This window comes from Arachis ipaensis, chromosome B10 (genome assembly GCF_059453495.1).
Source record: "Arachis ipaensis isolate K30076 ecotype BB chromosome B10, ASM5945349v1, whole genome shotgun sequence".
In the NCBI taxonomy this organism is placed as follows: domain Eukaryota; kingdom Viridiplantae; phylum Streptophyta; class Magnoliopsida; order Fabales; family Fabaceae; genus Arachis; species Arachis ipaensis.
This window is the reverse complement of record NC_142435.1, coordinates 83299497-83322647: the sequence shown is the minus strand read 5'-3', so window position 1 is coordinate 83322647 and position 23151 is coordinate 83299497. Positions and strand designations below refer to the sequence as shown.

Sequence of the window (23151 nt, the reverse complement as noted above, 5' to 3'; positions counted from 1 at the left end):
CCTCTAGCTTCTTTGGGAGCTTGTAGCCATGGTACTTCTTCACTCTATGTCCATTCACCTTGAAAGTTGCCTCACTTTTAGGATCAAACAATTCCACCACCCCATAAGGCTTTATCTCCTTCACCTTGAAGGGTCCTTCCCATCTAGAATGGAGCTTGCCAGGCATAATAATGCACGAAAAACTTGCCTCTCTACAAATCTCCCTTCGGCAAGTGTACCGAATTTGTCGTCAAGTAAAAACTCACAATAGAGTGAGGTCAAATCCCACAGGGATTGATTGATCAAGCAACTTTAACTAGAGGAATGTTCTAGTTGAGAAAATCCAGAATTTGAGTTGAGAATTGCAGAAAATAAAATGGCGGGAAGGTAAATGACAGAAAAAGTAAATGCTAGAAATAAGAGCTGAAAGTAAATGACTGAAAGTAAATTGCAGAATTGTAAATGGGAATGGGGGAATTGCTCATAAAAGTAAATGACATAAATTAAAGAGAATGGGTAAGATCAAGAATGGGGAGTTCATTGGGCTTAAGAGATGTTGCATTCTCCGGATCAATTTCATTTTCATCTCTTCCTCAATCAATGCACTCATTGATCTCCTTGGCAATCTTAAGTGATCGAATTACAATTTCTTGTAATTCAATCTCTCAAATCTTGATCAATAGCCAATTCCTTGGTCAATTGCTCATGAGAAGAGATGAAGTATGATCACTGATTATACCACATGCATTTCCCAAATCAAGTGTTGAGAGGAGTATAGTCACATATCCATCCAAACCCAATTTGGTCCAGCATGAGAAAGCATTTCTAGTATGATCTCTTGATTCCTCTTTTAATGTTCAGAAGAGATCCAAGTATGAATAGCTTCTTTTCCAAGATAACTACCCAATTGGATGAAGATCGAAAGCTTTCAAGTAAAATCAAGAGAAAAGATAGAAGAAGAATAATGAAAACTAGTATTGATCCATCAAATTACAACAGAGCTCCCTAACCCAATGAAAGGGGTTTAGTTGTTCATGGCTCTGGAAAATGAAAACAAAGATGGAGAATACATAATGAAAACTAGGAGTGCAGAGAAAGTAAAATACAGAGAGTAGTGCTATGCCAAGAGGCTCCCCATAATTTCCAACTCCCATTTTAATTCAAAGCTACTCCTATATATACTACTCTTCTGTTCTTCTAGTTCGCTCTTCAAGTCTTGGGTATGGGACTTTGGATCTTGAGTTTGAAGCAATTCTCTTCTTCATTGGGCTTAGCTTTATTTGCAGAGAGAAAGTGTGAAGTGGGCAGAGACTTTTAGCTCAGGACGTTAGTGGCGTTAACGTTCAGTGAAAATATGGGTTCGAGAACGTTAGTGACATTCAACTTTTTCACTAACGTTCCTCACCCAAGTAAGAGCCACGCTAACCTCAACGTTAGTGGCACAAAAGTTGCCACTAACATTGCCTCTTTGTCCTTCGCGCACGTTATTGGGACTCACCTTTCCCAATAACGTTGAGAAGCCTCCCCCTTCCCTACATTAGAGTCCACGTTAACTTAGTTAACGTGGCTCTTTTTAACGTAGGCTTGCCAACCTTCGAGAACGTTAGTGACACTTAACATTGTCACTAACGTTCCAATGTGCCCCTTAGTTCCCATGTTAGAGTCGACGTTAACTAGGTTAACGTGGCTTCTAACGTGGCCATGCTAGCCATCTCCAATGTTAGTGACAAAGTTGAATGTCACTAACGTTGGCTCATCATCCCTCTCCTCACGTTAGCTTCCACGTTAACTAAGTTAACGTTAACGTGGGAGTTAACGTGGCTCATTGTGGCTTGTGTTGGCTCCTTCCAACGTTAGTGACAATGTTTGGTGTCACTAACGTTGTCGATAACCTTTCTTCTTCACGTCAACCTCCACGTTAACTAGGTTAACGTGGGAGTTAACGTGGCTTCTTGGGGATAGTGTGTTCATCCCAACGTTAGTGACAATGTTTGGTGTCACTAACGTTGTCGACCACCTAGTTTCTTCACGTTAGCTTCCACGTTAACTAGGTTAACGTGGGAGTTAACGTGGCTTCTTGTGACTTTGCCAACGTTAGTGAGAAAGTTAAATGACACTAATGTTGGCGTCCCCTTTTCTTCATAACGTTAGAGGCCACGTTAACTAAGTTAACGTGGCAACTAACGTGGCCACTTTTGAGCTTGACCCAACGTTAGTGATAATGTTAAGTGTCACTAACGTTGGCTCCATTTCCTTTCTTCCATGTTAGAGTTCACGTTAGCTTAGTTAACGTGACTCTTAACGTGGGCAATGATGGCTTCGAGAGCGTTATTGGCAATTACTTTTCTCATTAACTTTGCAAGTTACTCCCATTCCACGTTAGTGTTAACGTTAGTGTAACTAACGTAGCCACTAGTGTGGTTCTTCTTTGCTTCCTTTGTCCTGAAATCAAGCAATAAAGTCCATCAAAGTTCTAGTCCAAGTCATAGGAAATGCAACATCCAATTTGTCATTAAATTCATACAAAATCCTCATGAAATCATGTAAAGTGCACAATGTATGCTTGAATCAAGATGTAAGTGAATATCTACCCCAAACTAGCTTATTTCCTAAGTAAATGCATGAAACTACCCTAAAAACAGTAAAGAAAAGGTCAGTGAAACTGGCCAAAATGCCCTGGCATCACAATACCAAACTTAAAGCTTGCTTGTCCCTAAGCAAGTACTGGAACAAGAGAATGATGAATGGAATGCCAAGAGAAATGAGTAATTCTTGTGGAAGTCATGTCCTTGGTTTTATGGTGGTTTCATGCATAGCAACTTAGGTTCATTCCTGGCTTTCAGACCTTTATCATGTCCTAGAATACTAACTTTGATTTCATCCCATGAGACTTTTATTCATTGATCCTTTTGTTGTCATTTCAGGGCTTATTTTTGTTCTTAAGCTAAGTGCTCTGTAAGGGGGCAACTCTTTAAAATAAGCTTTCAGCCAACACTCCCGAACCAGTTGGTTCAAGGTGCTAGGTGTTGAAGCACCCCTAAGGACTTACTTGCTCAAGTCTCTCCCCCATACATACACACTACAGGCACATAGTTTATTTATTTTCTTTTCTTGAGGCCTTGGTGTCCAGCACCTCTTTGGGTTACTAAATGCTCTGTATTGAGGGTTACTCTTGATAGTGGACTTTCAGCTGATAATCCCGAGTTAGTTAACCCAAGTTACCAAGTAATAAGGCACCCCTAAGAGCTTATTCATCCAAGTAGATCCCTCACACAGGAGCACTACAGACACATGCCTCAAGATTAAAACCATTGGTGCCTAGCCTTATTGCTTACTCTTTTTCTTTCATTTTTCAACCTTTATTGTTCTTTCCCTTTTTCTTATTAGGATCTTCTTATTTAGCTAGTCTTATGGGGTGTGTCTCAAGCATAGTATTCATGACAGATAGTTGTTCTCCCACCTTATGGTTGAACCAACTTAGCTAACTTATGACTATACTATAAACTCATGAACTTACTCCATAGTATGAACTCCTCTCTGGTCTTTAAAAACACTCATTCTCTTTTCATTTGATTCAAAGGGACAAGCATACAAGTAAGCTAAGTAAGGATGCAGTGACATAAAGACTAGTGAACATAGACCTCTTCAACACAAAAACTTAAAAGACAGAATTTATAAAGGGTTCAAACTTATTATGGAAGCATGTTCTATTTCATACAAGATCTTCCTTATTCAAAGCATAGAAAAAGATGGACCAAAGAAGGAACTCCACCACCTTTTACTCATGTGGTTGTCCATGCTCTCCTCCTTGCTTGTCCTCCTTGTGTCCCTTTTGATTGCTCGTACTCCCACTTCCTTTGCTTTTTCCAATCAGCTTCTTCCAGAAACCACCATCTTCCATCTTCTTCTTGAGTGTTTCCTTCTGCTGTTTCACCTTCCTCTCTTCTTGTTCTACAAAATCTTTTTGGACCTCATCATATGTAGGGATGGCATAGTGTAGATGATGTATATTACTGGACATGTAGTTCAACTTGGCTTGAGTGTTTACGTTGAACTCTTCCCTATGTAGTTGCCGTCCTTCATTAAGTATAGTGAACTCATTGAATGCTTTCATCTGAGCTATTTGCCGCTGATTGAGTTCTTGCAAATGCTTATCTTGACGTTCTTGCCTCTCAGTAACTTGGTGGATGGCTTGAGTGAGCTGGGAGTATTGTTCCTGTTGCTGCTCCATTTGTTGTTTCTGCCACTCTTCTTGTTGGCTCATCCAGTTGGACTGAAGGTATAATATTTGCTCTTGTCCTTCCATATGTCTCATCCCCAAATCTTCAATGGCTTTTAGAAGGTGATTCATATTCAAGTCGGCTGGGTAAGGATGCTCTTCTTGTTGATATTCTTCCTGATGAGACTCCTCTTGGTGAGCTCCTTCTTTTGCTTTTAGTTTCCCTATTTGTGGCCTTCTATGTTGCTGAGCAGGTGTAGTATAGGCCATACGCTGGGTTGTCATCAGCCTCCCAGGGTTCACCCATTCTGGATTGCTATCCTCAAAGACCACCTTGGCTTTTTTGTATAATCTGAAAATGGTGCTGGAGTACCAAAGCCTGGCACCTGATTCAAGCTTCTCAGCTGAATCTTGAATTCTTTCAGCTATAAGTTCAAGCACATTGATTTCTCCACCTTGTACTAGGCAATGTACCATAGTTGCTCGATTAATATTAACCTCTGAATTATTTGCAACCGGGAGGATAGACCTCCTCACGAGTTCAAACCACCCCTTGGCTTCCGGGCTAAGGTCTCCCCTTTTGATGAACCAGGGTCTCCCATCTCTATACCTCTCCCAGTCAGCTGCTATAACACAGATGTCAGTCAAGATCTCAGTGAGCTCATCATTGTCTTGGCTTTTACTTATCCTTGCATGATAACTGGGCTCATCAAAATGTGGTGATATCAGGTGAAGAGCTCTTGTTATAGCATTTGGGCTGAAGTCCACCTCCTTTCCTCTTACATAACTTTTGAAGGTTGGGGCCCTAGTTTTGTCTTCTCTCACCACATTTGCGTAGAAATCTTTGATGAGGTTTCCATTGATCTTTCCTTCTAGATTAGTGAGCCTTTGTCACCCTCTTTTTTCAATTTTCTCCCGAATCTGTGGGCATTCGTCTTCATTGAATTGAAAGGTTAACTCGGGTAATATCCTTTTAAGCTTGATCTGCTCAAATTCTCGTTCATGGAAGGCAGTTTTGAATCTCTTCTCATCGAAAGGAATGCTCTCCATTGGTTCCTTCCTTTTTTTGCCTCTTGGAGCTTGATGATGCCATGAATTTGAGTTGCTGTGTGAGGGGATTTGAAGGTAAGGAGGGATGAAGAATTTGGTTGGTTAGGATGAGATGTGATGAAAAGATTTTCGACGCCGAAAGTGTGAATTATGGAGAGTGGAAATTTGAGTGTGAGGGGTAAGCATGCACTAGGACTCACTTATATAGGGAGATTGTGAGTGAATGGAGGGTTTGGATTGATGGAATGGTTGCTAGATGGACGGTTGGGGTTGTGCATGGGGAAAGGACAAGGATCATCATTTTATGAGAGATATTGATTCGGTCTTCAAGAGTCTCCTTTCTTCAATGTTGCATGGCAACATTTTCCAATGCATTCCTTCTTAAGACAAGTGTGTAGTCCCTCTTCATGAAGTGGCCGAGCCCTTCTCATTCAATTGTCCAATCAATCTCCTTCAATGTTCCTTTCCTTTTCCTAAAAAGATAAAAGAAAAAAAAGAAGAATTAACATCATAAAAAAAATTTAAACTTTACGGCTAGAATAATCAAGAGAAGAAAAGATTTTGTTTATTCATGAACTCCAACTAACTAACTAACTGTGTATCCTTATATGCACATTGGTGGCACCATGGGGTGACACCAAACTTAGTTTGTAGCACTATGATGAAAAGTTTTGTTCAAAGCTCCAAGACTAGCATGCTCTCGATTGCATTCATGCTTTCTTGGCACGCTTTGAACACCAAACTTGTTCTTCACTATATACTGAATATAAGGATTTCACCAAGTGTTTGTCAAGTTTAGGTTGGAATTCATGAATATTGACTTATTCACTAGTAAAAGCTCATAAAACATGGGTTGCCTCCCAGGAAGCGCTTCTTTAGCGTTACTAGCTTGACGTTTCTCCTTCATCAGGGAGGTTGATAATGCTTCAAGTCCTCCCCTCTTGCCTTGGACTTATATCCATTGGTTGTATCAATGATCTCTACATGTTCCAAGGAGAGAACTCTGTTGATAGTGAAGACCTTAGGTAACTGAGATGGTACAGTGGGGAGATTAGGGGGGATATCTGGGAAGTAAGCTGAGATCACTTTATCTCCTGGAGAAAAGTCTTCCGTAGGGATCTTCTTGTTCCTCCACCCCCCTTGGTACCTTCTTCTTTGTCCCTTTTGATGTTGCCTTGCTCTTGGTGACTTCTTCTTCTAAGGGAATTTTGTTGTTGTTTTCACATGTCTCTGGTGGTTTAGATTCCTCCAGCTTTTTCTTGAGTTGTGACAACTGCTTATTTCCTTGTTCATCAACCCAGGGCTTTCCCAGATGGGCTGGTTGTGCTTCAGTGCTTGCTTCCTCTGTCAGCATCTCATTATGATCTTTGCTTGGTTCTTTGTTTTCTTGGTCTGCTTCTTGCGAGAGTTTGAAGACATTAAAGCTGAGTCGTTCATCATGGATCCTCAATATTAGCTCCCCTCGCTCCACATCTATGAGTGCTCTGGCTGTAGCTAGGAATGGTCTTCCCAATATGATTGGGTGAGTGTGACTCTCTTCCATGTCCAAGATGACAAAGTCTCTGGGAAGAAAATATTTCCCAACCTTTAACAACACGTTTTCCACCACCCCTATTGCTTGTTTTTGAGTTTTGTCAGTCAGCCTGATGACTACATCTGTGGGCAATATCTCATTGATCTGCAGCCTCTTCACCAGGGATAAGGGCATTAAGTTGATGCTTGCTCCCAAATCGCAGAGTGCTCTATCAAACATTGTTTCCCCTATGGCACAGGGGACATAAAAACTCCCCGGATCTTTTTTTTTTTGTAGGCAACTGCAGTTGAATGATGGCACTGCACTCCTTGTTCATCACTATAGTTTGGCCTCCCTTGAGTGAGCTTTTCCCAGGAAGCAGCTCCTTCACATACTTGATGTATGCGGGCATTTGTTGAATAGTCTTGATGAATGGTATGTTGACATGCAGAGATGCAAACAAGTCAAGAAATCTTGAGTATATTCTCTTCTCCACAGCACCATTGAGCAGTTGAAAAAAAGGTGCATAGAGTCTCAGCAGCTCCTGTTGTGAGATTTCTGGTTCTTGATGATCTTTTTCCTTCTTCTCTACTGAGGTATCTTCAGGTTGTTCTGACAGCTTTCTTGGCTTGTCCTAAATCACCTTATCACTTATAGTGGCCATCTTGAAATCTTCCCATCTTATTTTCTTTGTTTCACCTCTCGGATTCTTCTCTGTGTCACTTGGGAATCCATCTGTGGGTTTAGGAATCTGCTCAGAGAGATACCCCACTTGGGATTCCAGCCTCTTGATTGTGTCTCCCTGGTTTTTGAAGTTGGTTCGCACTTCCTCCTTGAATACCTTATTGTCTTGAATCTCTTTGCCTATGCCTTTAAGTAGATTCTCAATCCTTGAGAGTCCTTCATCAAATGATGATAGGTCAGGCTGAGGAGGGTTATTTTGGCCTTGATATGAATGTGGAGAGGTGTTGTTATGGGGATGTTGATATGGTCTAGATGTGAAGTATTGGTGGGCTGCATTGTTTAGATTTGGGCGTCTTTGATCAAGGCTTTGGTCTTGTTGATTTCCCCACCCAAAGTTTGGGTGATTCCTCCATCCAGGGTTGTAGGTCTTGGAGTATGGATCATGGTTTTGCCTAGGTGAATTCCCAATATAGTTGGCTTGCTCCTGACTTCCCTCTGCTTCCTCATTTACTCCTTCTTGGGTTGTTGATGAAGTGGTGATTGCTGCTACTTGGTTTCTCTCCATCTTCTTGGTAAGGTCAGCCAGTTGTTGGGTAATGAGCTTGTTTTGGGCCAGCAGAGCATCTACATTATTTAGCTCCATTACTCCTCTTGTGTTCCCTCTTTCGGAAGCATAGAAGTAGTCATTCTCTGCTACAGTTTCAATGACATCTATGGCCTCCTCAATGGTCTTCTTCTTGTTCAAAGATCCTCCGGATGAATGGTCTATGGCCTTCTTTGACTCATATGAGAGGCCTTCATAGAAAATGTGCAGCTGCACCCATTCATTGAACATATCTGGTGGGCACCTCCTTGTTAGGTCTTTAAACCTCTCCCATGCTTCATATAGAGTCTCATCATCTTGTTGCCTGAAAGTTTGGACCTCAGCTCTCAGCCTATTGATTCGTTGAGGGGGGTAAAATCTTGCTAAGAATTTGTTCACCACATCTTTCCAAGTTGTCAAGCTCTCTTTTGGGAAAGACTCCAGCCACTTGGCTGCCTTATCCTTGAGTGAGAATGGAAATAAGAGCAGTCTATAGGTGTCAGGATGAACACCATTAGACTTCACTGTGTCATATATTCTCAGGAAGGTGGTTAAATGTTGATTGGGGTCTTCTTGGACAATCCCTCTGAATGAACAGTTTTTCTGAACAAGGGTGATGAGCTGTGGTTTTATTTCAAAATTGTTGGCATGGATGGTTGGCTTTTGAATGCTACTTCCACAATTTCCTGGGTTTAGATTGATGTAAGAGCTTAAAACTCTTCTATCCTCCCCAGCATGATTTGCTCGACCTCCTCCGCCAATGTTTTGAGCCTCTTCCTCATGATGGTTTTCCATGTTTTCTTCCATGTTTGGTTCAAAGTATTCCTCAAAGTGTTCCTCCTCTTCTTCAGCACCAACTACACGTTTTTCTCTTGCCTCCCTCCTTAGTCTAAGGAAGGTTCTCTCAGGTTCAGAATCAAAGGAAGTTGAAGCCCCGCTTCTTCTCCCTATCATACAACCAACAAGTACAAGCAAAGAGAATAGGTGCAGAAAATATTTCTGTCAGAATTACTGTTAGTGTGAGTGATGCAATATATCAAACAGTTAGTGGGTTAGTGAAATGAATGGTAAATAACAAAGAAAAAGTAGGGGGAAAGGGAAGAAATTAACTAAAACAGAAAGTAAATGTCTCAAACAGAAAATTAAATCAAACAAAAATAAAATGCTCAATCTAGTGATCCTCTAATTTAATCATTGTTGATGCACAATCAATCCCCGGCAACGACGCCATAAACTTGATGCATGGAAAACTTGTCTCTCAACAAATCTCCCTTCGGCAAGTGTACCGAATTTGTCGTCAAGTAAAAACTCATAATAGAGTGAGGTCGAATCCCACAGGGATTGATTGATCAAGCAACTTTAAATAGAGGAATGTTATAGTTGAGTCAATCCAGAATTTGAGTTGAGAATTGCAGAAAATAAAATGGCGGGAAGGTAAATGGCAGAAAAAGTAAATGCTAGAAATAAGAGCTGAAAGTAAATTGCAGAATTGTAAATGGGAATAGGCGAATTGCTCATAAAAGTAAATGACAGAAATTAAAGAGAATGGGTAAGATCAGAAATGGGGAGTTCATTGGGCTTAGGAGATGTTGCATTCTCCGGATCAATTTCATTTTCATCTCTTCCTCATTCAATGCACTTATTGATCTCCTTGGCAATCTTAAGTGATCGAATTACAATTTCTTGTAATTCAATCTCTCAAATCTTGATCACTAGCCAATTCCTTGGTCAATTGCTCATGAGAAGAGATGAAGTATGGTCACTGATTATACCACAGGCATTTCCCAAATCAAGTGTTGAGAGGATTATAGTCACATATCCATCCAAACCCAATTTGGTCCAGCATGAGAAAGCATTTCTAGCATGATCTTTTCATTCCTCTTTCAAGGTTCAGAAGAGATCCAAGTATGAATAACTTCTTTTCCAAGATAACTACCCAATTGGATGAAGATCGAAAGCTTTCAAGTAAAATCAAGAGAAAAGATAGAAGAAGCATAATGAAAACTAGTATTGATCCATCAAATTACAACAGAGCTCCCTAATCCAATGAAAGGGGTTTAGTTGTTCATGGCTCTGGAAAATGAAAACAAAGATGGAGAATACATAATGAAAACTAGAAGTGCAGAGAAAGTAAAATACAGAGAGTAGTGCTATGCCAAGAGGCTCCCTATAATTTCCAACTCCCATTTTAATTCAAAGCTACTCCTATATATACTACTCTTCTGTTCTTCTAGTTCGCTCATCAAGTCTTGGGTATGGGCCTTTGGATCTTGAGTTTGAAGCAGTTCTCTTCTTCATTGGGCTTAGCTTTATTTGCAGAGAAAAAGTGTGAAGTGGGCAGAGACTTTTAGCTCAGGCCGTTAGTGGCGTTAACGTTCAGTGAAAATATGGGTTCGAGAACGTTAGTGACATTCAACTTTTTCACTAACGTTCCTCACCCAAGTAAGAGCCACGTTAACCTCAACGTTAGTGGCACAAAAGTTGCCACTAACGTTGCCTCTTTGTCTTTCGCGCACGTTATTGGGACTCACCTTTCCCAATGACGTTGAGAAGCCTCCCCCTTCCCTACGTTAGAGTCCACATTAACTTAGTTAACGTGGCTCTTTTTAACGTAGGCTTGCCAACCTTCGAGAACGTTAGTGACACTTAACATTGTCACTAACGTTCCAATGTGCCCCTCAGTTCCCACGTTAGAGTCCACGTTAACTAGGTTAACGTGGCTTCTAACGTGGCCATGCTAGCCATCTCCAATGTTAGTGACAAAGTTCAATGTCACTAACGTTGGCTCATCATCCCTCTCCTCATGTTAGCTTCTAACGTGGGAGTTAACGTGGCTCATTGTGGCTTGTGTTGGCTCCTTCCAACGTTAGTGACAATATTTGGTGTCACTAACGTTGTCGACAACCTTTCTTCTTCACGTTAACCTCCACGTTAACTAGGTTAACATGGGAGTTAACGTGGCTTCTTGGGGATAGTGTGTTCATCCCAACGTTAGTGACAATGTTTGGTGTCACTAACGTTGTCGACCACCTAGTTTCTTCACGTTAGCTTCCACGTTAACTAGGTTAACGTGGGAGTTAACGTGGCTTCTTGTGACTTTGCCAACGTTAGTGAGAAAGTTGAATGACACTAACGTTGGCGTCCCCTTTTCTTCATAACGTTAGAGGCCACGTTAACTAAGTTAACGTGGCAACTAACGTGGCCACATATGAGCTTGGCCCAACATTAGTGATAATGTTAAGTGTCACTAACGTTGGCTTCATTTCCTTTCTTCCACGTTAGAGTTCACGTTAGCTTAGTTAACGTGAGTCTTAACGTGGGCAATTATGGCTTTGAGAGCGTTATTGGCAATTACTTTTCTCATTAACTTTGCAAGTTAATCCCATTCCACGTTAGTGTTAACGTTAGTGTAACTAACGTAGCCACTAGTGTGGTTCTTCTTTGCTTCCTTTGTCCTGAAATCAAGCAATAAAGTGCATCAAAGTTCTAGTCCAAGTCATGAGAAATGCAACATCCAATTTGTCATTAAATTCATGCAAAATCCTCATGAAATCATGTAAAGTGCACAATGTATGCTTGAATCAAGATGTAAGTGAATATCTACCTAAAACTAGCTTATTTCCTAAGTAAATGCATGAAACTACCCTAAAAACAGTAAAGAAAAGGTCAGTAAAACTGGCCAAAATACCCTAGCATCACATAAATCGAAGCCTCGAGTTGTAGAGGAGAACCTCATCACCTTCTTCAAAGTCCTTCTTCTGGATGTGATGGTCATGAAATGCCTTAGTATTTTCCTTATAGATCTGGGCATTCTCATATGCTTCATTCCTTAAACACTCGAGCTCCTCTAGCTGTAATTTCCTGGCCACTCCCGCCTTGGTTAAATCCATGGTGCATTGCTTTACCGCCCAATAGGCTCTACGCTCAATCTCCACCAAAAGGTGGTATGCCTTACCATAGACGATCCGGAAGGGACTCATCCCTAACGGGGTCTTGTAGGCCGTCCTATACACCTATAGTGCATCTCCTAACCGGAGGCTCCAATCCTTCCTTTGTGGATTGACCACTTTCTCCAAGATTCTCTTAATCTCCCGGTTGGACACTTTCGCTTGTCCGTTGGACACTTGAGTTGGGAAACGCTCCCATAAAGTCAATGCCCCATACATCAAATATCTCACAAAACAACATAGGTTGCTGAGACATCTCATCCCTTTGGGATGTGTTTCCCGACTTCTGACACTGATGGCAAGACACACAAAACCAGTTAGAATCCTTGAATAAGGTTGGCCACTAGAATCCACAATTCAACACCTTTTTAGCCGTCCTTTGGGGGCCAAAGTGGCCACCACATTCAGATGAATGGCAAGCTTCAAGAATGGGTTGGATTTCAGATTCTGGGACACATCTTTGAATTACTTGGTCCACTCCCCTCTTCCACAAGTGAGGGTCATCCCAAATGTATTATTTGGAATCAGTTCTTAACTTGTCTCTTTGGTGTTTAGAAAAGTTAGGAGTGAAGAGTTTTGCAACCAAGTAGTTTGCCATTGGGGCAAACCAAGGAAAGCTATCCGACACAGCATGCAAACTATCCAATGGGAATGAATCATCAATCGGAAATAGATCAAATTTTAAATTCTCAAGGCGGCTTAAATGATCCGCAACTAAGTTTTGAGACCTACTCCGATCCCTAATCTCAATGTCGAATTCTTGCAAAAGCAAGATCCAACGTATGAGTCTAGGTTTTGACTCATTCTTTTTCAATAAGAACTTTAAAGCTGCATGATCCGTGTATACCACTATCTTGGATCCTAGCAAATAAGATCTGAATTTATCTAAAGCACGAACAATAGCTAGGAGTTCTTTTTCCGTAGTGGTATAGTTGGATTGTGCTGCATCTAGTGTTTTAGAAGAGTAAGTAATGACATAAGGGAGTTTACCATCGCGCTGTGCAAGCGCGGCACCTACAGCATGGTTTAACGCATCGCACATTATCTCGAATGGTAGCGTCCAGTTGGGGCCTCGCACAATCGGTGCTGTGGTAAGAACTCTCCTTAACTCTTCAAACGCTTTTACACATGCACTGTCAAACTCAAAGTCCACATCTTTGTGGAGTAGGCGCGATAATGGTAAGGCAATCTTGCTGAAATCTTTAATAAAGCACCTGTATAATCCTGCATGTCCCAAAAATGAGCGGACCTCCCTCACAGATGAGGGGTGAGGTAAAGTGGTGATAACATCGACCTTGGCCGGGTCTACAGAAATGCCTTCACTAGATACTACATGTCCTAACACTATACCTTGTCTTACCATAAAGTGACATTTTTCAAAATTCAAGACAAGGTTTGTGTCAATACATCTAACTAAGACCTTGGCCAAGTTCTCTAAGCAAAAATCAAATGAAGTTCCATAAACATTGAAGTCATCCATAAAGACTTCCAGACAGTTCTCCTTTAGATCGGAAAAGACACTCGTCATACACTGCTGAAAAGTAGCAGGTGCATTACATAGTCCAGACGGCATCCTTTTGTAGGCAAAGGTTCCAAAAGGACAAGTTAATGTGGTCTTTTCCTGATCCTCAGGAGCAATGTGAATCTGGAAGTAACCAGTGAATCCATCAAGAAAGCAATAATGGGATTTACCCGCCAAACGATCCAACATCTGATCGATAAAGGGCAAAGGGTAGTGGTCCTTCGTTGTAGCGGCGTTCAATCTTCTATAATCGATGCACATTCGCCACGCATTTTGTACTCTCTTGGTGACTACTCCACCATCATCCTTTTTAATTGTAGTGATGCCCGATTTCTTGGGAACAACCTGGACCGGGCTCACCCATTCACTATTAGAAATTAGGTATATGAAACCCACATCAAGTAGCCTAGTGACCTCCTTCTTTACCACATCGAGGATGGTTGGGTTGAGCCTCCTTTGCGGTTGCCTAACCGGCCTAGCTCCCTCTTGGAGAAATATACGATACATGCACTTGCGATCCCCACAATATCAGCTAGGCTCCATCCAATTGCCTTCTTGTGCTTTCTTAGAACATCTAGGAGCTTCCCCTCTTCTTCACCAGAAAGCTCACTAGCAATAATGAATCGAAACTTTTGGTTATCCTCTAAGAAAGCATACTTCAAATGAGATGGAAGAGGCTTCAGTTCACTCTTCAGCTCAAGCTGAGGTTCCTTTTCATCAAGCTCACGGAGTTCATTCTCAACAACTTGCTCTTGTTCATCCTCTTGGTCATCCGTCTCTTCAACAATAGGGTAGCATAACTTGTTGTAGTCTTCTTTTCACACTTCTGCTACCACTTCATTGATTACATCACATCAGAGAACGGAATGCTCTTCAGGAGGGTACTTCATGGCTTCTTGCAAATTGAACTTGATAGTCTTGTCTCCGACCTCAAAGGAATATGTGCCAGTAAAGGCATCTAACTTGAATTTAGAGGTCTTAAGGAAGGGTCTACCAAGTAGACCGGAGGATGAGCTTCTATTTTTTGTTGGAGGCATTTCAAGGATGTAAAATTCAACCGGAAAGACCAATTCTTTGATCGCCACAAGTATATCTTCTTCTATTCCCATCACCGTGATCACACTTTTATCGGCTAAGGCAAACTTCGCCGTCGACTTCTTTAATGGAGCTAAATTCAATCGCACAAAGATAGAAAGCGGCATGATGCTTATGCAAGCTCCTAGGTCACACATGCAGTCATGAAAAGTGTGCCCACCAATACAACAAGACACCAAACAAGGTCCAGGGTCACCACATTTCTTTGGAATAGGCTCCATCACGGAAGAAATTAAACTACCCAAGGATAATGTCTCCAACTCTCCTATCCTATCCTTGTGTGTACACAAGTCTTTAAAAAATTTTGCATACTTCAGAATTTGTTGGATAGCATCAAGAAGTGGTATGGTTACCTCAACCTTCTTGAACACTTGAAGCATGTTCAAATCGAATTCTAGAGTCTTCTTTGCTTTCTTCACCATGGAAGGGAATGGGATAGGAATGGACTCATCCACTATAGCTTTCCTTTTGGGTTTCCTAAGGCTTACTCCTTCTTCCTCTTGCCTTTTGTCTACCTTATCTTCTTCATGCGGAGCTTCAACAACCACTTCTTCCTCATGAATATCTTCCATGACCCTTGGAGGTATCTCCTCCAACGTAGTCCCCGACCGTAGAGTGATGGCATTAAGAACGTCCTTGGAGTTTAGTTGGGGTTGTGATGGAAGGTTAGAAGAGCTTGAGGGTTGGTTGGTGTTGTTGTTGGGAGAGGGCATAGTCATCTTTGAAAGTATGTTGGTGAGATTGGCCAATTGAGCGTCCAAGGCATCAAATTGAGCCTTATTGCTCTCGTCCCATTTCTCCATTGCGGCTCTAAGCTCATCAACTTGATTGGTCGAAGATGAAGAAGTTTTGTTGGATTGTTCTCTATTGTGTGGTGCTTGATGTTTGGCGTAGTTATTTTGATTTTGGTTGGGGTGATTTTGGTTTCCTTGGTGGTTGGTGTTGTTATGGTGGTATTGAGATGAAGATTGGTTGTTGTTGTAATGAGAAGAAGAGTTATTCCATCTTTGGTTTTAATTGCTCCCTTGTGCATTATCCCTCCACCCTTGATGTTGATTACTACCATGAGGGTAATTATTTTGGCCTTGAGAAGGATAGGGTGGACGGTTGTTGTAATTCACACTGGCCACTACAAGGGCATGTTCCTCTTGAATTTGATGGCATTGATTGGTGTAATGTGTGGTACTAGAGCACAAACCATAAATTCTAGGAGGGCCTTTGACATGGCGGAAATTGGCGAGTTAAGAATTTATTATAAGAGATACGTTGCAAGTACAGTTCTTAACTAACTGAAAATCCGCTTATCAATTTAGAAGGGGTTGTCACAAAATTAAAATTAAAATACTTGGAGTATGAATCCCAGGTCGTCTCCCAACGAGTTGCAGAAAGGTGTGCTATTTTATTAATCAGATTTTTTCTAAAATGGTATGAGTTGATAAACAAGAAGTTAAATCAGAGAAATTATGTAATTTAAATAAAAACCTTGACTGGGAGTAGATTAGTTGGAAGCCCTATCCTTGATGGAGTTCTCCCAAGATTAAAATGATAATTGAAGGTTGTTCTGCTTAGTTATCCTTTACTAGGTAGAGGAAAGTCAAGTATGTTGGAAGGCAATTTCTATTCACAAGTCCTAATCCTCTCCCTTGGGAAGGATTATTGTCAGTGACTAGAGGGCGATCCAACGATAAACCCAATTACAATTTTTCTCTTGAGTAATCCAACTCAAGGTTCTCCTTTCAATCATCTCCCAATCAAGTTATGGAACTACTCGCTCATTATGAATGTAAATTTCACAAAATAAGGAAGAGAAATACTAAAAGACATGATAAATAATAATCAAAAGGATCTATTAAAAATAAAAATAGTTCTTGTATAAATAAATTCTAGAAATAATCCAAGAGTAAGTCTGAGTAAATAAAGGACATGAAAGAGTAAGTGACAAGTAAGGAAACAAACTAGAGTGACGCAGTCTTGACGGAGGTAATAACTCTTCTCAATATCCCAATCCAAAAAGCAATAAAATCAAAATCCTAAGAACTATGAATGTGTAGAGAGAAAATCTAGAGGAGGAGTAAATTCAGATCTAAAACTAAAACTATGCGGAATGAATGTTCTCTCTTGGTCTCTGCATGTTCCCCGGCTTTAATCTGCTTTTCTGGGCCGAAAACTGGGTCAAGACAGGGCCCAAAATCGCCCCCAGCGAATTCTGCAGATTCTGCAGATCGCGCATGTCATGCGATCGAGTCATCTAGTGTTTTGCCTTGCCACGCGTGCGCGTTGTCCACGCCTTTGCGTCACTTGTACAGTTTCCAATCCGCGCGGTCGCGTGAGCCATGCATCCGCGTCACTGCAATTTCCTCTATGTCGCGCGGTCGCGTGAGCCATGCATCTGCGTCACTTCTCGCTGGTCATCTCCTCAATTTCTTGTGTTTCTTCCATTTTTGTAAGCTTCCTTTCTAATCTCCAAGTCATTCATGCCCTATAAAGCCTGAAACACTTAATACACAGATCACGGCATCGAATGGAATAAAGGAGAATTAAAATACAAAATTAAAAAGTCTCTAGGAAGCAAGTTTTCAACCATAAAGTATTTTTAGGAAGGAATTATAAATGCATGCTAATCATATGAATAAGTGGGTAAAGACTTGATAAAACCGCACAATTAAGCACAATATAAACCATAAAATAGTGGTTTATCAACCTCCCCACACTTAAACATTAGCATGTCCTCATGCTTAGTTGAAGGAGATAAAATAAATGAGGAGGAACATGTAAAACTCGTGCAATGCAATGCAACCTATATATGTGAATGCAACTATATGATTCTTGCCCACTTGGTCAAAAGTAAATAAGCTCTTCAAGAGAATCACAAATCAAATTCCACTAATTGAATTTTTTTTATATAGTAACAACAGATAAAAATACAGGAAGGTAGCTCATGAAAGCAGGGAACATAGAACTCAAGCATTGAACCCTCATTGATGATGTATGTATGCTCTAATCTCTCTAATGTATAGGGTAATCACTCTATCCTTCTCTAATCATGCTTTCTAATTTTTGTTCTTCACCTAACCAATCAACAACAATTAATATACCAATGCAAACATCATGAGGTCTTTTCATGGTTGTAATGGGGCCAAGGTATGGGTAAGGGTACATATATGGCTAAGTAAGCTTATAAATTGAATATTTAATTAGCCCAAGCTTTCACCTAACACACACATATACATTTTTTTTATAGCTTAAATTTCACACCTAGCTACTCAAAATTTTCCTTTCACATTCCTTACTCATGTATCAACTTTTATTTTAATTTTATCATACATGCATTGATCTTTGAATTCTTAGCTTAACATTGGGGTAATTTTGTCCCCTTATTTAATTATTGAATATATATATATATATATATTGACATTAAAATAAACACAGCTTATCCATGCACATATAATTTTTATTTTTCTTTTATATTTTCACATGAGCAGGTATCCAATTTCCCATTATATTATCATGACACGTTCCCTTATTATCTTTTGTTCCCACCATTTTCCCATACTTAATTAACACATAATTCTATCTTAAGCTAACCAAAGATTCAGTTGGGATATATAATTGTTTTTCCGCTTAAGGCTAGTGATGTGGTAAAATACAGAACAAATGGGATTTAAAGGCTCAAAGTGGCTAACAAAGGTAACTTTAGGGGTAGGCTTAATTTGGATAAGTGAGCTAAACAAATAATGTCCTCAATCATATGCAAGCATATAAATATATTAAACATTGGACATATAGGATGAAACAAAATATAAATTACAATCATAGAGAAGTAAACACACAAGAACAAAATAATTATGGTTAAATAATGTTACCATGTATTTAAGCTCAAATCTCACAGGTTGTGTGTTCTTTAGCTCAAAAACCATCTTCCAAATATAACTTCAAGCAAATTTAACACAAAAGTTTTGATTAAAACTAGTGAAATTTTGTTCTAAAAATAGGGTCTTAGAAGAAACTTATTGTCTTTTCAATCAAGTAGAACATGCATGAAACTAATCTATTACTATGCAATTTATCCTATTCTACAAAAGAAAAACTAACTAAATATCCTATTTTATTGGTGTTAAGGAAGAGAATTTACCTCTGGAAGTCAGGTATTGACCGACCTCCCACACTTAAGGCTTTGCACCGTCCTCGGTGCCATCTGTCAGGAACAAAGGTGGGCTGGTAGCAGTATCTCCACAGTTGGGACCATCATGGCTCCCTGTGCTGGTAAAGGAAGTGGATTCCAGGGTGTCTAAGTCTCTGTATTTTCCCTTAAGTATCTCCTTGAGGTATGTGAATCGGCGCTTGTTACGGCGCTCTCTCAGCTTTGCTTTGTGTTCCTGCCGATCCAACCTTTCAAGTATCTGATGGAGCAGTTGGTTTGTTGTAGGTGCTTGTGGTGTTGAAGGAGGAATGTCTTCAGCCGGTTCAGTAGGCTAGCTTGTGGTGGCTGCTGGAAATCTGATATATTTCCCGTTAGGGACATACTAATCATCACGTGGAAGCATGGCTTTGGTGTCCCCAGCTCTGTAGGAGACTCCGGCTGCTGAGACAAGATCTGAGACCAAGGCAGGAAAAGGTAAGTTGTTCGCGATTTGTACATGTCCCATAGCAATCCGGATGTGTCTTGGTAGGTTCAGAGGTTGATCTGTAAGGATGCACCATAGTAGAACGGCCATGTCTGCAGCAAAGGAGGACTCGTGGGTGCTCGAAAAGTCGTAATGGGACATAATCTGTGCCCATACTCGAGCCTCCAAGGTAAGTGCGGAAGCCGATAATCCCTCAAGACGGGAACGATGGTATCCGTAGATCCATCTACTGCAAGGTAGTGCGATAACTCTGAGAACAGCGTCCCAGTCAAATTGGTACATCTGCCGCTTGAGTGCGGCCTCTTGAAATGCGTCCAGTCCTTCTGGAGTAGGGGGAAGATCTAAAGCTCGTTGAATGGCCTCTTCTGTAATGGGGATTTGCTTCTGACGGACATAGACAGACTGCAGGGTTGGTAGGTGGAAATTAGAGTAGAACTCGACTACCAAGAAAGATTAACCTGCCGTTGCTGTCTCTGTAGGAAACCCCATTGTCTTCGTGCAATTTGCGGCTCAACAAATTCAGCGATATGGTTTCGGAAGATAAGATATTTGGCAAATTAGGATAAGCTGTGCGGCACAAGCGACGCGAACGCGTGGGGTACGCGTTTGCGCAGATGGCGCTTAAATGAATCGACGCGGTCGCGTCGGTCACGTGGACGCGTGACGCGTTTTGTGCTACTGGCGCAACGGCAGCCTCGCGCTCGCACAACTCTCTGTTCAAAACTCATTATTGCCGAATTCCAGGGTGACGCGGTCGCGTGGTTGACGCGATCGCGTGAGTGGCCATTATAGGGATATAACGCGGACGCGTGAGCCATGCGTCCGCGTGGTAAGGCTTGTGCGTTCAGCATCAGTTCAGCACCACTCTAGCACAACTTTCAGTCGTGCACCGTTTCTTACGTCGATTTTCAGGTCACGCGTCCGCGTGAGTGATGCAGACGCGTCAGCAACGCGGTCACGTGGGTTGATTTGTGCCGAAGGCACGCCTCCAGCCACGCTCCCGCGTGACTTTCTCTTCGATTTCTTTCTGAGCCACCTGCAACGCGGACGCGTCGGCGACACTGTCGCGTCGCGTGCTCTCCCTCTTTTTTTTTTTTTTAAATAAAAATATGCAAATACAGATGCAAACTAAATGTGCTAATAAGGAGAAGAGTTATTGAAAAAGAAAACTAAGAATAAAGAAAGGAACGATCATACCATAGTGGGTTGTCTCCCACCTAGCACTTTGCTTTAACGTCCGTAAGTTGGACGCTCCACTAGCTCAGTCTTCTGCTGTGAGTGGATCTTCCAAATGGAAGATTTCTAAGTCCTTGTTTTTCGTCACCTTCTCACCATGATATAGCTTCAAACGATGTCCATTAACTTTGATGAATTCAGATCTTGAAGGATGACTCAGGTGGAAAACTCCGTATGACTCAGCCTTCTCTACTTTATATGGACATTCCCATTTTGATCTCTACTTGCCTGGCATGAGCCTCAGTCTAGAGTTGTAAAAGAGGACTAAATCCCCAAGTTAGAACTCTCTCCTCTTGATGTGCTTATCATATACAGCCTTCATCTTTTCCTTGTACAGCCTTGAGTTTTCATAAGCTTCTAGGCGAAGGCTTTCTAATTCTTGCAGTTGCAACTTCCTTTCAGCTCCGGCTTTCTCAAATCCCATGTTGCACTCCTTTACTGCCCAAAAGGCTTTGTGCTCTACCTCAACTGGGAGGTGACAGGCTTTTCCATAAACTTAGAGGAAGGGGCTCATTCCAATGGGTGTCTTGTATGCAGTTCTGTATGCCCAGAGTGCATCTTGTAGCCTGGTGCTCCAGTCTCGTCTATAAGGTTTGACTATCTTCTGCAATATACGTTTTATCTCTCTGTTTGACAGTTTGGCTTGCCCATTAGTCTGAGGGTGGTAGGCTATTGCTACTTTATGAATTATCCCATGCTTCTTCAGTAATCCTGTTAGTCTCCTCTTACAAAAATGGGTGCCTTGATCACTCACGATTTCTTGTGGTGATCCAAAGCGACAAATAACGTGGTTTCTAACAAAGGAATCAACAGTGTTAGCATCATCAGTGCGGGTAGGAATTGCTTCCACCCATTTAGAAACGTAATCTACAGTTAACAATATATAAAAATAACCATTAGAATTTGGAAATGGACCCATGAAGTCGATGCCCCAAACATAAAAAATTTCACAGAAAAGCATAGTCTGTTGAGGCATCTCATCCCTCTTGGATATATTACGAAACCTTTGGCATGGGGAACAAGATTTACAAAATTCAGCAGCGTCTTTAAAAAGGGTAGGCCACCAGAATCTACAGTCTAAGATTTTTCTAGCTGTTCTTTGAGGGCCAAAATGTCCTCCACTCTCATATGAGTGACAGGCCTCTAAAATGGACTGGAATTCTGATTGAGGCACACATCGCCTAATTACCTGGTCAGCGCCACATTTCCATAAATATGGGTCATCCCATACAAAATATTTGGACTCGCTTTTCAGCTTGTCTCTTTGATGCTTAGTAAAGTTTGGAGGAAAAGTGCGGCTAACTAGATAATTAGCTACAGGCGCATACCAAGGGACTACTTCAGATACTGCTTGCTGGTTATCAAATGGGAAATTATCATTTATAGGAGTGGAGGTATCCTTAATGTGCTCAAGGCGACTCAAGTGGTCTGCCACTAGATTTTGGTTACCACTCCTATCTTTAATTTCTAAATCAAATTCTTGTAGTAGTAGTACCAAACATATAAGCCTTGGTTTGGACTCCTTTTTAGCTAATAAATACTTTAGAGCTGCGTGGTCTGAGTACACTACTACTTTAGTACCAAGTAAATAGGCTCAGAATTTATCCAGAGCAAAAACAATAGCAAGAAGCTCTTTCTCAGTAGTAGTGTAATTAGACTGAGCTGTGTCTACAGTCTTAGATGCATAAGCAATGACAAAAGGATCCTTACCTTCACGCTGAGCCAGCGCTGCTCCTACTGCATAGTTGGAAGCACCGCACATGATTTCGAATGGCTGGCTCCAGTCAGGTCCTCTCACAATTGGACCTTGAGTCAGGGCGGTCTTTAGCTTATCAAACGCTTGTTTGCAATCCTCACTGAACTCGAACTCAATATCTTTCTACAGTAATCTGGATAAGGGAAGTGCTACCATACTGAAGTCCTTAATGAATCTCCGGTAAAAGCCTGCATGGCCAAGGAACGAACGGACTTCCCTCACAGAGGAGGGTAAGGTAAACTAGAAATAACATCCACCTTTGCTGGACATACAGAAATGCTAGTATTAGACACAACATGTCCTAGTACAATCCCTTGTTTTACCATAAAGTGACATTTTTCAAAATTTAATACAAGGTTTGTACTGACACATCTATCTAATACTCTAGATAAACTATCTAAGCAAAGGCTAAAGAAATCACCATAAACGCTAAAATCATCCATAAAAACCTCCATACAGTCCTCAATAAGGTCAGAGAAAAGACTCATCATGCACCTTTGGAAAGTAGCTGGTGCATTACACAAGCTAAAGGGCATTCTCTTATAAGCATAAGTCCCAAAAGAACTGTAAAAGTAGTCTTTTCCTGATCTTCAGGAGCTATATGAATTTGGAAATAGCCGATGTAACCATCTAAAAAGCAATAATCTGATTTACCTGACAGGCGATCCAGCATTTGATCAATGAATAGAAGGGAGTAGTGATCCTTACGAGTGGCTTGGTTGAGACGCCTGTAATCAATGCAGACTCTCCAGGCGTTCTGTACTCTGGTTGCTATGAGCTCTCCATGCTCATTCTTCACTGTAGTGACTCCATACTTCTTGGGTACCACTTGTACTGGGCTGACCCATTCACTGTCTGAGATGGGGTAGATGATATCCGCCTCAAGTAGTATGGTCACTTCCTTTTTGACAACCTCCAAGATAGTGGGATTTAGTCTTCTCT

At 41.2% G+C, this 23151-nt stretch overlaps 1 non-coding gene across 1 annotated transcript; it reads left to right on the top strand.

Annotated features, from left to right (window-relative positions):
* Positions 1-8275: 8275 nt before the first annotated feature.
* LOC148580648 (small nucleolar RNA R71) lies at positions 8276-8382 on the top strand. The gene has a single exon (XR_015899084.1). It is a non-coding gene; the product is annotated as a small nucleolar RNA R71 (small nucleolar RNA).
* Positions 8383-23151: the final 14769 nt, after the last annotated feature.